This window comes from Delphinapterus leucas, chromosome 10 (assembly GCF_059928025.1).
Source record: "Delphinapterus leucas isolate spDelLeu-1000000601 "Yukka" chromosome 10, BTC_Dleu_Yukka2, whole genome shotgun sequence".
In the NCBI taxonomy this organism is placed as follows: domain Eukaryota; kingdom Metazoa; phylum Chordata; class Mammalia; order Artiodactyla; family Monodontidae; genus Delphinapterus; species Delphinapterus leucas.
The window spans coordinates 73,466,574-73,479,014 of NC_143138.1; the positions used below are offsets into that span (position 1 = coordinate 73,466,574).

The following is a 12,441-nucleotide window of genomic DNA, read 5'->3' on the forward strand; positions in this document are numbered from 1 at the left end:
CCGTGCGCCACAACAAAGAGCCCGCATGCCTCAGGTAAGACCCATCGCAACCGAATAAATAAATAAATATTTTTAAAAACTTGCTCCTCCTCCTGGATCCCACATATTCCCTTTTCCTCATCCCTCATATTCTGAAAATTATACCTCCTAATAGCCCTCCATTCCCCGCCCCCCGTTCACACTGCTAAGACTTTAATTCAGGCACTAATCATTTCTCACCTGGACTTGCAGTTATTTCTAAATGGTCTTTCTGTCTCCAATCCATCTTCCATTTGGCCGTCATTCTAAAATGTACAATTGATCATGTCAGTTGCCTGCTTAAAAATTCTTTAGTGGCTCCTCATTGCCTTCAGGATAAAAAACAAATACATGAACATGGCATTTAAGGTCCTTTTTGAGCTTGTTCCTGTCTACTCCTGTAATCTTTCTCTACCTCATTCTTTAAACATACTGCACCCCAGTCATGCTCAATTAATTGCTGTTTTTTCAAACAAGCCATGCCCTCTTACTTGTGGCCCTATAGTCAAGCTGTTCCTTTAGCCTGAAATGATTCCCCTTTCTCCACTTTACCTCCACCTGCAAGCTCCTACTCATCTTTGAAGACTCAACCCATGTCCTCTTTTTTTCTGAAGACTTGGCTGATCTATTTAGGCAGAGTTTCACATAGACGTTTATTCCATAGAAGCTATAGTATAGTGTTTTATTTATTGATGCATAACAAGTCATCCCAAGACTTAGTAGTTTAAAACATAATAAACACTTATTATCTCTTATAGTTTCTATGGGCTGGGAATATGGGAGCCACTTGGCTAGGGAGTTCTGGATAGGGTGTTCTCATGAGGCTCAGTCAAATGTCAGCTGGGGCTGCAGTCATCTGAAGGCTTGAATGGGGCTGGAAGATCCACATTCAATGAATTAACTCACTTGGCTGGCAAGTTGGTCCTGGATGGTGGTAGAGGCCTCAGTTCCTCCTCTTGTAGGCCTTTCCACAGAGCAGCTTAAGAGTCTTCATGAGGACTTCTCTGGCGGTCCAGTAGTTAAGACTCCACGCTTCCAATGCAGGTGGGCAAGGGTTCCATCCCTGGTTGGGGAACTCGGATCTCGCATGCTGCGTGGCATAGCCAAAAATAAATAAATAAGAGGCTTCATGAGATGACTGCTGGCCTACCCCAAAGCAAGCAATTCAAGGGACCAGAGCAGAAGTTGCAAGTCTTGTACAACTTACCCTTGGAAGTCAACCACTGTAACCTCTGCCATACACTGTTGTTCACATAGACTAGCCCTGATTCATTGAAGAAGAAGACTATATAAAGACATAAATACAAAAAAGCAAGGATCTCTGGGAACCATCTTGGAGACTGGCTATGGCATATAGAGTAACAGATACAGTACATCCTATCTCACTAACCAGTGACTACAAAATATGATCATACTTATTTTTATTGTTCAAATTATGATGGCATAAGCCCTCATGGCCTATTTCCTGGAAAAGGCAACCTCCTTCTCTCCCGTATTTCTTTTTTTTTCTTCTTCTGTATTTCTGACATAGCTTTTGTGTTCTCAGAAACAGTCCCTCCTGTACTTCTGCCCCAACTTTCTAGACCTGCTGCAGCCTTACTATCTCTCACCCTTATGAGGACAGTGGGCACCACTGTTTTGCACAGATGACTGTCACCATTGCTTCTATCATTAGCTTTAGGAAGTGCTTGATATTCTTCCAAGAAAGTAGAACAAGCTCAAGAGCACAACTGAGGCCAGGGTGTGACAGTTAACAAGTCTTTTCAGAAGGCTTGGGAATACCAGAAAAGAAGTGTAATAGACAGGTAACTTACACTGGTATTAGTAGTGACTACTCTGAGATGTCCACAGTCTGAACATCCTCAGAATGGTACAAACCTAGGTCCTCTGGAAACTCTACCACTACCAGATGCCCTATGTCCTACAAAAGACAAAGTACAGAACAATCTGTCATCAGTCTTAATTCCTAAGGTCTGGGATTTTCAGTCTGGGATTTTAATACCACAGGTAGAACTCAACCATCCACGCCAGGGCATGCTGGGCCAAGCACTCTCCATTTCTTGTTCACAGCCTGTCCTCCAGCACTAGCTGAAGAGAATAAGCCTGTGCACTCTCCCAGCATTCCTTTCCATCCCACTTCTATGATCCTCACAAACAAAGAATAATCCAAAGAATAGTCCTCTCAACTCTGCAAAGATATGCAGCAATGCATAAGCATAGGATAGTCCAAATCCACACTTAGGGAAAAATATTTTCGCATAGAAATCTTAATCTATCGAAGCCTAAAACTACTGAGACATCTTGTTAACAGCCTGAAGCATCTACGTTTGCTTTACCTTAATTATTTTAGGCCTTCCCCAAGACTAGACCTGGGTAGATTGCTTTATATCTACATAGCCCAAGAGATGACTTCAGGGTGTTTCCTAGCACTAAGGAAGAGTTAGTACCATGGGGAAATTGGATCCTTTGCTTTTAGAAGGTAGTATTTCCAGCTGCTTTACTCATCAAGGTTAAAAAATAAAATCCTGGCTTCAGCCAGCCTGGTTATATCACTTGCCGTAATTACTTCCTGGAAAGCATGTCTCCTCTTCATCACAGAGCCCAGAGGTCAGACAGCAAAAATAGGAACTGAAGGGAATAAGTAGTGCCTGGAGATAGAAAATAATGTCAGGCAGATTGTCATATAGAAACAGTGGGCTGCGGTGAAAAGACAAGAGATTTTGGAGTCTGGCAAATGTAGGTCCACGTTATGGTGGATGCTTCCCTTATGGTGAGGTAACTCAGACTTAACTTTTCTGAGCCTTGTAAATGATGTAAAATGATGGTAACAACCTCTACCTCACAGAGTTGAGGAGTAAATGAAAAAATATATAATCCAGCCCTGGCAAGCAGGCTACACTCCAGCTACAGCACTGGATGGTAGGAATAGAGTGGTGAGCAGATAAAAATGAGTCACTGTCTTCACTGAGGTTCCAGTCCAGAAGGGAAGACAGGCATTAAACAAAGAACTACCTAATTACAATTGTGATGACTGCTATGACAAAGAAGCACAGGGTAACATAAGAGAAGACTTGACCCAATTTAGGCTGGCAGGGAATGTGGTCTTAAGGTAGTGATGCCAAAGGTGGGGAGCCTGGGTTAGGGAGAACATGTTGGGTTTCAGTCAGAGCATTGTAGGCTGCTGGAAGGTGCTCAATAAATGGGAGCTGCTATAATAATTACTATTATTATTATTAATTTAGTAAATATTTATTGAGTATCTACCATGTGTACTTTGCTACTATGCATACTGAGGGTACACTAAATGTGTGAATTTGAGCAAATATCTTAACCTCTTTGAGCCTCATTATGTTCATCTGTAAAATGGGGATATTAAGACTATCTCTTAAGTCTGTCTTTGAGGATTCAATGAAATAGTGTATATAAAGTGTTTAACATTAGTGCCTGGCAAAAAGAGAAGATAATATATGTTAGTAATTATTATTACTGCTCATTAGTCAGGGCCAGCTACATAATTTGCGAGGCCCATTGTAAAATGAGAGTACAGGGCCCCTTGTTTAAAAAGTAATAAGAATTTCAAGACAGCAACAGCAGAGCATTGAACCAACTTCGTGACCCTGTGTGACTGCATAGTTAACACGGTCATGAAGACAGCCCTGTCACTAATTATATCATATATATATATTTAAATAGCTTAACTATCCAAGAAGTTTGAATTGGGAGGGTGGGGGATGCAACTTCTAGAACTTAATCTGTTGAATTTAGTTCATAAGAATAAAATATAAGCATATTCAACATATCAGTATATCAATAGATCGGTGATTACATTTTCCTCAACATTTTATTATGAAAATTGTTAAAGTGCAAAATTATAAGAATTTTATAATGAACACATATATATATATACACATCACCTAGATTTTACAATTAACATTTTATTATATTTGCTTTATTATGTATTCATCTATCCATTCCTCAAAGCATCCGTTAATCTATCTTGTTTTCGGTGCATTTCAAAGTAAATTCCAGATATCAATATCACTTACTAAAATCCAATTTGTTTTTTTTCCTTCTGATGTAAAACTGACATACAGAGGAATGCACAAATCTTGGCTAAATTTGTTGAGTTTTGACAAATACATATACCTCTGTGACCCAAACCTTTAAAACATTATGCATCACCCTAAAAGTTTCCTTCATACCTTTCCCAGTTTATCTTCATCCCCAACTTCCGAAGAGACAACTACTGTTCTGATTTTTTTTTTTCTGGAGCTTAAATTTTTCAAAAGTACTTGATAAGTATTTAGCTTCAGTGCTTTCTCAAATGGGTGCATAGAAAATTCAGCAGACTGTAAAATAGGAAAGATAATTCTAGAATAATGTGGTACAATCAACAAATATTTGATGAGTCAAAGAGTAAAACTAGTGAAATCACTTGAATGCTTTTTCTTTATCATTTATTTATTTATTTATTTATTTAGACCATGCTGCAAGGCTTGCGGGATCTTAGTTCCCCAACCAGGGATCCAGCTCGGGCTCTTGGCAGTGAAAGCTCTGAGTCCTATCCACCGGACCACCAGGGAATTCCCAGCTTTTTCTTTTTAATAGTTTCATTTTGGGGTAAAAATGATGACAATGTGTACTCCAGAAAAATGTGAATAATATGAAAAAATACAGAGAGGAAAACCACCCATCATGGAGGAATAAACATTTTAAATATTTTGAAGACATTTCTCCTAGATATCTATGCATATATACATATAGTGATATATGGATGACATTCGATAAAAATGGGATCATACACATGTAAGATCTGTTTCTATATCTTAACAAAATGCTGTACTGGGTTACAGCATGAGTACGTTTTACATGCTGATTTATGATACCGAAATGCCCTCCAAAAAGGAGGCACCAATTTACATCCACTGACTAAGTTTTAAATTCTTAAGAGTGGAAAATAAATGTTTGTTTTATATTTTTTCCTTTAGGGTAGAAAAGAGGGAAACACATGAAGGGCTAATAAGTGCCCCTAAAAGCACAGCAAATCAATCCAGTTGAACTCAATTCAATAAACAATTACTAAGCAAAGATAAGAATAGCTGCTGGGAACAGAAAGATAAGTCATGAACCCAATGTGCAGAATACTCATACCCTAACAGGACAGTTTCCTTGACTACAGTGATTTATCCTCCCTTGAGCCTACATGATGAGGGAGGATCAGAAGGATCTACTCCTGAAGGGGCACTGAGTCCTCCATTAAATTTGGTACAAAACTCAAAAGATGTAAGTGAAAATCAAGTCTCCCTCCTGTCCTTCTTCCCCAGATTCTTACCCCCACCCATTGTTCCCCTCTCCAGAGTTTTCCACTGTTACTGATTTCCTGTATCTCTTCCCAGAAAATGTTCTGCATATATATATATATATATATATATATATATATATATATATATATACAGGCATATGCTGAGCAGGCAAAAACATTAATTGTCCACTCATTGCTTACTCCTTCAAGCAATTTTAAAATACAATTGTATGATACCTACACATAATTGTGCACATTTCTCTAAAAGTACACCTTGAGGATTGTTCCATATTTACTCATACGTGGGTGCTTCATTTATTTTTAGCTTAGAGATCACACACACAGCCACTCTTAGGGAGCTTCTTCATTCTTTTTTACCATCTACGCAATATTCCATTGCGTGAATGTATTTATTTAACCGGTACACTATTGTTGGACCCCTAGGTTGGTCCCAATATTTTGCTAATATGCTCCTGCAATGAATACCCTTCTAGATACTGAAATCAATTTTCAGTAAGAAGTGATTGTGTGAAGGTAGTAATGTTTGGCTTCAAATCAAGTTAGTAAGTAGTTGGTAGAGACATTCGTTGAGTTATAGATGAATATTTAAAAGTACAAAGCATTAAATATATATGCTGTGTCTGAAGTATGTTCCCCTAAACCACTGTTAAAACAAAAGAAAAGCATAAGAGCCAACAGGAAATCTCCACCCACTTAGTCAGACTCCTCAGGAGCAATAAATAGTCAGGCCTTATCCAGTATCTTCCAGGTTCACAGTGGAGCTTTGTCACACTAGTAGTGAGAATGCAGTGTAGAGTCCATGCTTTGGCACTAAAAACTTCCCCTAGAGAGTTAGGATCTGGCAGTACAGACATACAAATACTCACTTGTCACACAAATAATTCATCAGAAAGCCTTTGGACAAGCAGGCAGAGGAACAGATTTCCTTTTGCCCTTCCCATTGACTTTTTTTTTGGAGTTCATTTTGAAATAATTACACTTAGAGAAGAGTTTCAAGAATAGCTCAAAGAACTCCCACACACTTTTTATTCAAATTCACTACTTTTTAACATTTGGACACTTTTTAACATTTGTAGACCCTTTCTTTACACAGAGACACACACACGTATGTATATATGTATGTACATGAGGTTTTTTTTTCTGGATTATTTGGGAGTAGGTTGTATACATAAGGCCCTTTTACTCCTTAATACTTCAGTGTATATTTCCTAAAAACAGGGATATTTCATTGATTCTGAGAGGAAAGACTGACCTGGGTACTTCCATCTGTTCTTTTTTAGAATCATGGACTTTTACAGCTAGAAGTAACCTGAAGGTGTCTAGTTCACCCCCTTTACACACTGGGAAACCCAGAATTGGCAAATGAGTCAGCCAAGGTCATATTGCCAATATCTGGGAGGAGATCCTCTCTTCTGGCTCTTTTCTCTCTACAAGCCACTTGGGATCATCTGGTCCAAACCATTCAATAGATTTTATAAATGAGGAAACTGTGGCCCAGAGAGGGTTTATGATTTGTCTAAGGTCACACAGGAAGTTACTGGCCTGGATTCCATAGGTAGCTATAGTTCTTTGCTATGGGGCTCAAGGAGAAGACTAATTTTCCTGAATGTGCACTCAGTGAATAAGCTGATGAATGGACATCTAATGCTTTTGCCTGCCCAGAAATCCTTCCCCCTTCTCCTGGCAACAGCTTTGGGAAACCATCCTTCTTCCATTAGATATAGAGTTAGTGGGACTGTCCTTCAAAGTTCTGCACCCTTCTGGCCATGAAATGGGCATGTAACCCAGCCTAGGTCAATCACCTTCTCTGGGGCATTTGAATCTTGAGGAGAGAGACTCAAGGATTGAAAAAGGTCAAGCTGATAAGGAGGCTGCTTGTTGGCTTTTGTTGTTCATCAGCTGTGCTTCCCATCCTGCCTGAGACTTGCTTCTTCAGTGTTTATCTCCATTCTCTGAGCTACCTCATGTCTTTCCAATACTTTCCGTAGGCTTAGGTTGGCCAGGGGTAGTTTCTGTTGTTTGCAAGCACAGGACTCTAACCAATAACAGCTGACTTGAAAAAAATTTTGCTTTCAGTAACACTTGCCGAAACAGAACTGCAACGTAGGTTCCATAGGAAAAAGTTGGCCCTGGGTACACCCTCCCTCAAAGCTCAGTGTGAAAGTGCTTTTCAGGCTTATCGCTATGCTGTTCAGTCTAACTGATGACATTCCACTTTCACGTTCCCTGAAGTGACTGTTCCTTCACAGAGCAACCTTTCTGTTAGTTTGTAGCTCTTAGAAATGTCTCCAGCAAGGGGACATCGCTTAGTCAGTGGTGATTTTAACTCCATTGCCCCCAAACTGTCCATCTGGGTGGTTAGAGTGGTGAAATGCAATCTGACTTGAGCACAATAGCCCAGAGTGGACTCCCTGCTTGATTGATTCTAGGGCTTGCTGCCAGTAGGAAGTGAAGACACTACTCATTGTCTTTCCTGACAATGTGTTCCTGACCTCCTGTGAGGATGTTTGGAAGGAACTTACACATATGCAGGAACACATTGGTATCTCCAGAATGACATTCAGACAGTGTAGTCTGAATTTGCATCCAGGAAAAAAAAAGTCTCCAAGAAAACAAAATTATCTTCAAAGAGATTCCCAAGCACTTGTTGAAAACAGCTTTTTCTTCCTTTAAAATTTTGTTGTTTTAATATTCTTTAAAATAATATATATAATTACATATAATTAATCTTATATATAGTTTAGTATTATAATTGTTAATATAATTACACAGAGCAGTTTAGCTTCTCATTAGCCACTCAAGAAACAGATTTTTGCATTGCCAAACATCCAATCATTTAGCAAATATTTTGGGGTCAACTATGTGCTAGGCACATAGCAAAAACAAACCAACAGGGTCCTTACCCTTACAGTGCTTAGAGTCCAGAGGGACAACAGACATTAATCAAGATGTTATACTTGTACCCCATTGCAATGTGTTATAAGTGCTATGAAAGACAAGTACAAAGATCTGTGAGAGATTGAGAATAAATGGTTTTCCTCAAAACAGTTTCCATAATTCCAAGTGGATTTCTTAAAAAGACTAGAGAGCAATCCCTCCCCCTGCCCTATGAGTCTGTAAATAGTTTGTGAATGTATCAGCCCAGCCCTGGTCAAAAGAACCATAGAAGATCTAGTCCCCCTTTCAGAGCAAAACCTAGGGATACTGCCTTTATTTTCTCATTGTGTTAGTCATTATTGTTTTCAAAGCCAAATAGAAGAAGAAAATAAGAAAATAATTCAGTCACAATGTCCTAAAGAGGGCATTGTGGTGGTGCAGTGGTTAAGAGTCCGCCTACCAATGCAGGGGACACGGGTTCGATCCCTGGTCCAGGAAGATCCCACATGCCATGGAGCAACTGAGCCCGTGCACCACAACTACTGAGCCTGCGCTCTAGAGCCTGTGAGCCACAACTACTGAAGCCCATGAGCCACAACTACTGAAGCCCGTGTGCTGCAACTACTGAAGCCCACGCACCTAGAGCCCATGCTCTACAACAACAGAAGCCACTGCAATGAGAAGCCTGCACACCGCAACGAAGAGTAGCCCTTGCTCGCCACAACTAGAGAAAGCCTGCGTGCAACAATGAAGACCCAATGCAGCCAAAAATAAATTTTAAAAAAATGTCCTAAAGAATAAAAGACTTCCATTTCAAAGGCAAATACAAATGGGGAGATATATTCATTTTCTATTGCTGCTATAATAAATTACCACACATGTAGTGACAATGCAAATTTATTACCTTAAAATTCTATAGGTCAGAAGTCCAACTGGGTCTCACTAGGCTAAAATCAAGGCACTGGCCTTTCTGAAGTTTCTAGGAAAGTATCAGTTTCTTTGCCTTTTTCCATCGTCTGGAGGCTTCCTTCATTTCTTGGAGGCTTCCTCTATCTTCGAAGTCAGCAACAGGTTGAGTCTTCATGTCACATTTCTCTAATGTACTCGCTGCCTCCCTCTTCCACTTTTAAGGACTCATGTGATTAAAAACAGATCCACCCAGATAATCCAATATAAGATCCCCAGCTCAAATTCTGTACCCTTAATTGTACCTGCAAAGTCTCCTTTGCCTTGTAACGTAACATATTCATAGGTTCTGCGGATTAGAATATGGACATCTTTGAGGGGCCATTATTCTGCCTACTACAGAAGGCATGGAAAATGTTGGTAAAGGTGAAAATAAGTAGAGATGCTTCATTCTGTGTGGACAAATAGATACAACGTGATGCCATTTTTCTACTTACGGTGGTTATCTCTGGGCAGTGGAATTATGGGTAATTTTTCTTTATACATCTCTGTTTTCCAAGTTTTCTACATTACAAATAAAATAATTTTTTTAAAAAAAGCATTATATTTTCGTTATTTAGGAGAATGTCTGAATTGTTAGGAAGGGCATGTTGAACTATTTCAGAGTATTGTCATGATGTCTGCAACTCACTGTCAAAAGTTCAGAAAACGTGGGGCTTCCCCGGTGGCGCAGCAGTTGAGAGTCTGCCTGCCGGTGCAGGGGACACGGGTTCGTGCCCCGGCCCGGGAAGATCTCACATGCCGCGGAGCGGCAAAATTCAGAAAACACACAGATACATAGATAGATATGGCCAAATGGTAACAACTTTTACTCACAGAGGAGTATATATGTGCGTTCATTGCAATTGTAGTTTTCCTGTACATTTGAAATGTTTTATAATAAAAAGCAAAGCTTTAATGGACAGAGATTCTGTGTTGATTTCATATTATTCTAATTATCATTTTCAAGAATAACTTCAGAGTCTAAGAGTAAGAAGATAAGTCACAAAATCAAGGCACGTTTTCTTTGGCAACCATCTTTGCCACTGATACCAAATTATATAATTAGATTCCAGGAGCTAGAGAGATGGACCTGACTGGTTTCACTTGAAAAGGTCTCATTTCTATAGGGATGCTTGTTCGCTGTCAGTAGCCCACTAATTTCTCCTAGCATTTCATGTGTTGTGCTTGTTAACATGCTGGACTTGTACAGAGGAGCCTGGGTTCTCAAAGCAGTATGCCCAAGGTGGGACCAGCTCTATAATTTGACAGGCCCAGTACAAAGTAAAACTGAGGGACCTTTCGTTAAAAAAGTATTAAGAATTTCAAGACAGCAGAGTCCTCAAGCCCCATGTAAGGTCACACATTCATGAAATCAGCCCTACAGAAAGCCCAGCAGATTCCAGCAACAGTCTTCTCCCACCAAGCCTCATATGCTGAGCATGCTCGGTGGGAATGGGAGTGGAGGAAGAGCAGGCACTATAGACTCATTTTACTGCATAGTCTGTTTACTCCATTTCAACCAGTCGTCTTAGGGATGCTTAAGATCAAAGATTCCTGAGAAATCTATGAATTCTCCAAATTATAACCATTCAGTGAGATGCTTTTGACCATTATCTATGACCGTGTTGTACAGTTGTAGGAACAATGCATTTATGTGAAAGAAAAGCTCTAACGGAGCTTATCAAAAGGAAATACAAATAATTACATTAAAAAACGATGATTTTGGGCTTCGCTGGTGGCACAGTGGTTGGGAGTCCGCCTGCTGATGCAGGGGACACAGGTTTGTGCCCAGGTCCGGAAAGATCCCACATGCCGCGGAGCAGCTGGGCCCATGAGCCATGGCCGCTGAGCCTGCGCGTCCGGAGCCTGTGCTCCGCAATGGGAGAGGCCACAACAGTGAGAGGCCCGCGTACTGAAAAACAAAAACAAAAACAAAAAAAACCTGATGATTTAAAATGTTATAGTCTTGGGACTTCCCTGGTGGCACAGTGGTTAAGAATCTGCCTGCCAATGCAGGGGACATGGGTTCGAGCCCTGGTCTGGGAAGATCCCACATGCTACGGAGCAATGAAGCCCGTGAGCCACAACTACTGAGCCCGCGTGCCACAGCTACTGAAGCCCGCACACCTAGAGCCCGTGCTCCGCAACAAGAGAAGCCACCGCAATGAGAAGCCCGTGCACCGCAATGAAGAGTAGCCCCCGCCCGCCGCAACTAGAGAAAGCCCGCGCACAGCAACGAAGACCTAGCACGGCCAAAAATAAATAAAATAAAATAAAATGTTATAGTCTTCCTAGAATAAAGAATATACTTAAAATATTTTTTTAAAAACTCACTAGATGAACAAAACCACCACACAGAAAGTCTCTGATATTTTAATTGATAACTAAGTTATTTAAAAACAAACCCAAATGTACCAATAAAAATTCAGAAAGAAAATGCCTCATGTGGCTTTCTGACCCATCCCTTTTATTCTTAAGCATTTGCTGCATTCCAGCTAACATTCTTAAATTGATTATAAAAAGCAAGAGAACGCTTCCAGTAATCAAAAAGGGACTTACACAAGAGTGACAAAAATAAATAGAATTTCTTCTCTTCCTCTTCTTTCTCCCCTTGTCCAGGCTTTTTGCTATTGATATAAAGTATTTATCACTTTTAGGAATAAGACTCCTAGTGTTGATTTTCCCATTTCTGATAAATGATATGGTATTTTTTTAAAGGGCATGCCTCATATGGCTTAGAAAAACATCTGGAAGGATATAGCTAATAAACTGTTAATAGTAGCTAGCCCTAGGCTGAGGATTTGTGATGAGGATAGAGAGGATTTTTACTTTCCTTACTGTTGCTTATATGAATATATGCAATGAATATGTATTAGCTTTATCAATCAAAAAAAAACAAAACAAAACACTAAAGAAAATTTTTAAAAAGAAAAAAACTCAAACAACCCAGCACGTACTTTAGATCTAGCATGGTGATTTAGGATCAGTCACTCAATCTCTTTAAGCCTTAGTTTCCTTACCTATAAAATGGGGTTAATACCACACAGAGATGTCATGAGGAAAACGTGTGGTAAATACACCCTCAAGTGCTCGCTTCTGCAGCACATATACTAAAATTGGAACGATAGAGAAGATTAGCATGGCCGCTGCGCAAGGATGACATGCAAATTCGTGAAGTGTTCTATACTTTTAAGAAACGAAATTGAGTTATTTGTAGTGAGGTGGATGGACCTAGAGTCTGTCATACAGAGTGAAGTAAGTCAGAAAGCGAAAAA

At 39.8% G+C, this 12,441-nt stretch overlaps 1 long non-coding RNA gene and 1 other non-coding gene across 5 annotated transcripts in view; one reads left to right on the plus strand and one right to left on the minus strand.

The window, feature by feature from the left end:
- The window catches only part of LOC149748294 (uncharacterized), a 35,129-nt gene that overhangs the window by 18,958 nt on the left and 3,730 nt on the right, over positions 1 to 12,441 (minus strand). The window contains exons 2-4 of one of the 4 annotated variants that reach the window (XR_016394485.1): positions 10,872 to 11,078; positions 4,221 to 9,576; positions 220 to 2,666 (exon numbers count right to left, since the gene is read on the minus strand). This is a non-coding gene — a long non-coding RNA (uncharacterized LOC149748294). Of the gene's footprint in view, positions 1 to 219; positions 9,577 to 10,871; positions 11,079 to 12,441 lie in introns of all 4 variants that reach the window. The other 3 variants (XR_016394484.1, XR_016394483.1, XR_016394482.1) reach the window with 3 other exon arrangements.
- LOC115803158 (U6 spliceosomal RNA) lies at positions 12,253 to 12,357 on the plus strand. Its single transcript, XR_004023829.1, has one exon. It is a non-coding gene; the product is annotated as a U6 spliceosomal RNA (small nuclear RNA).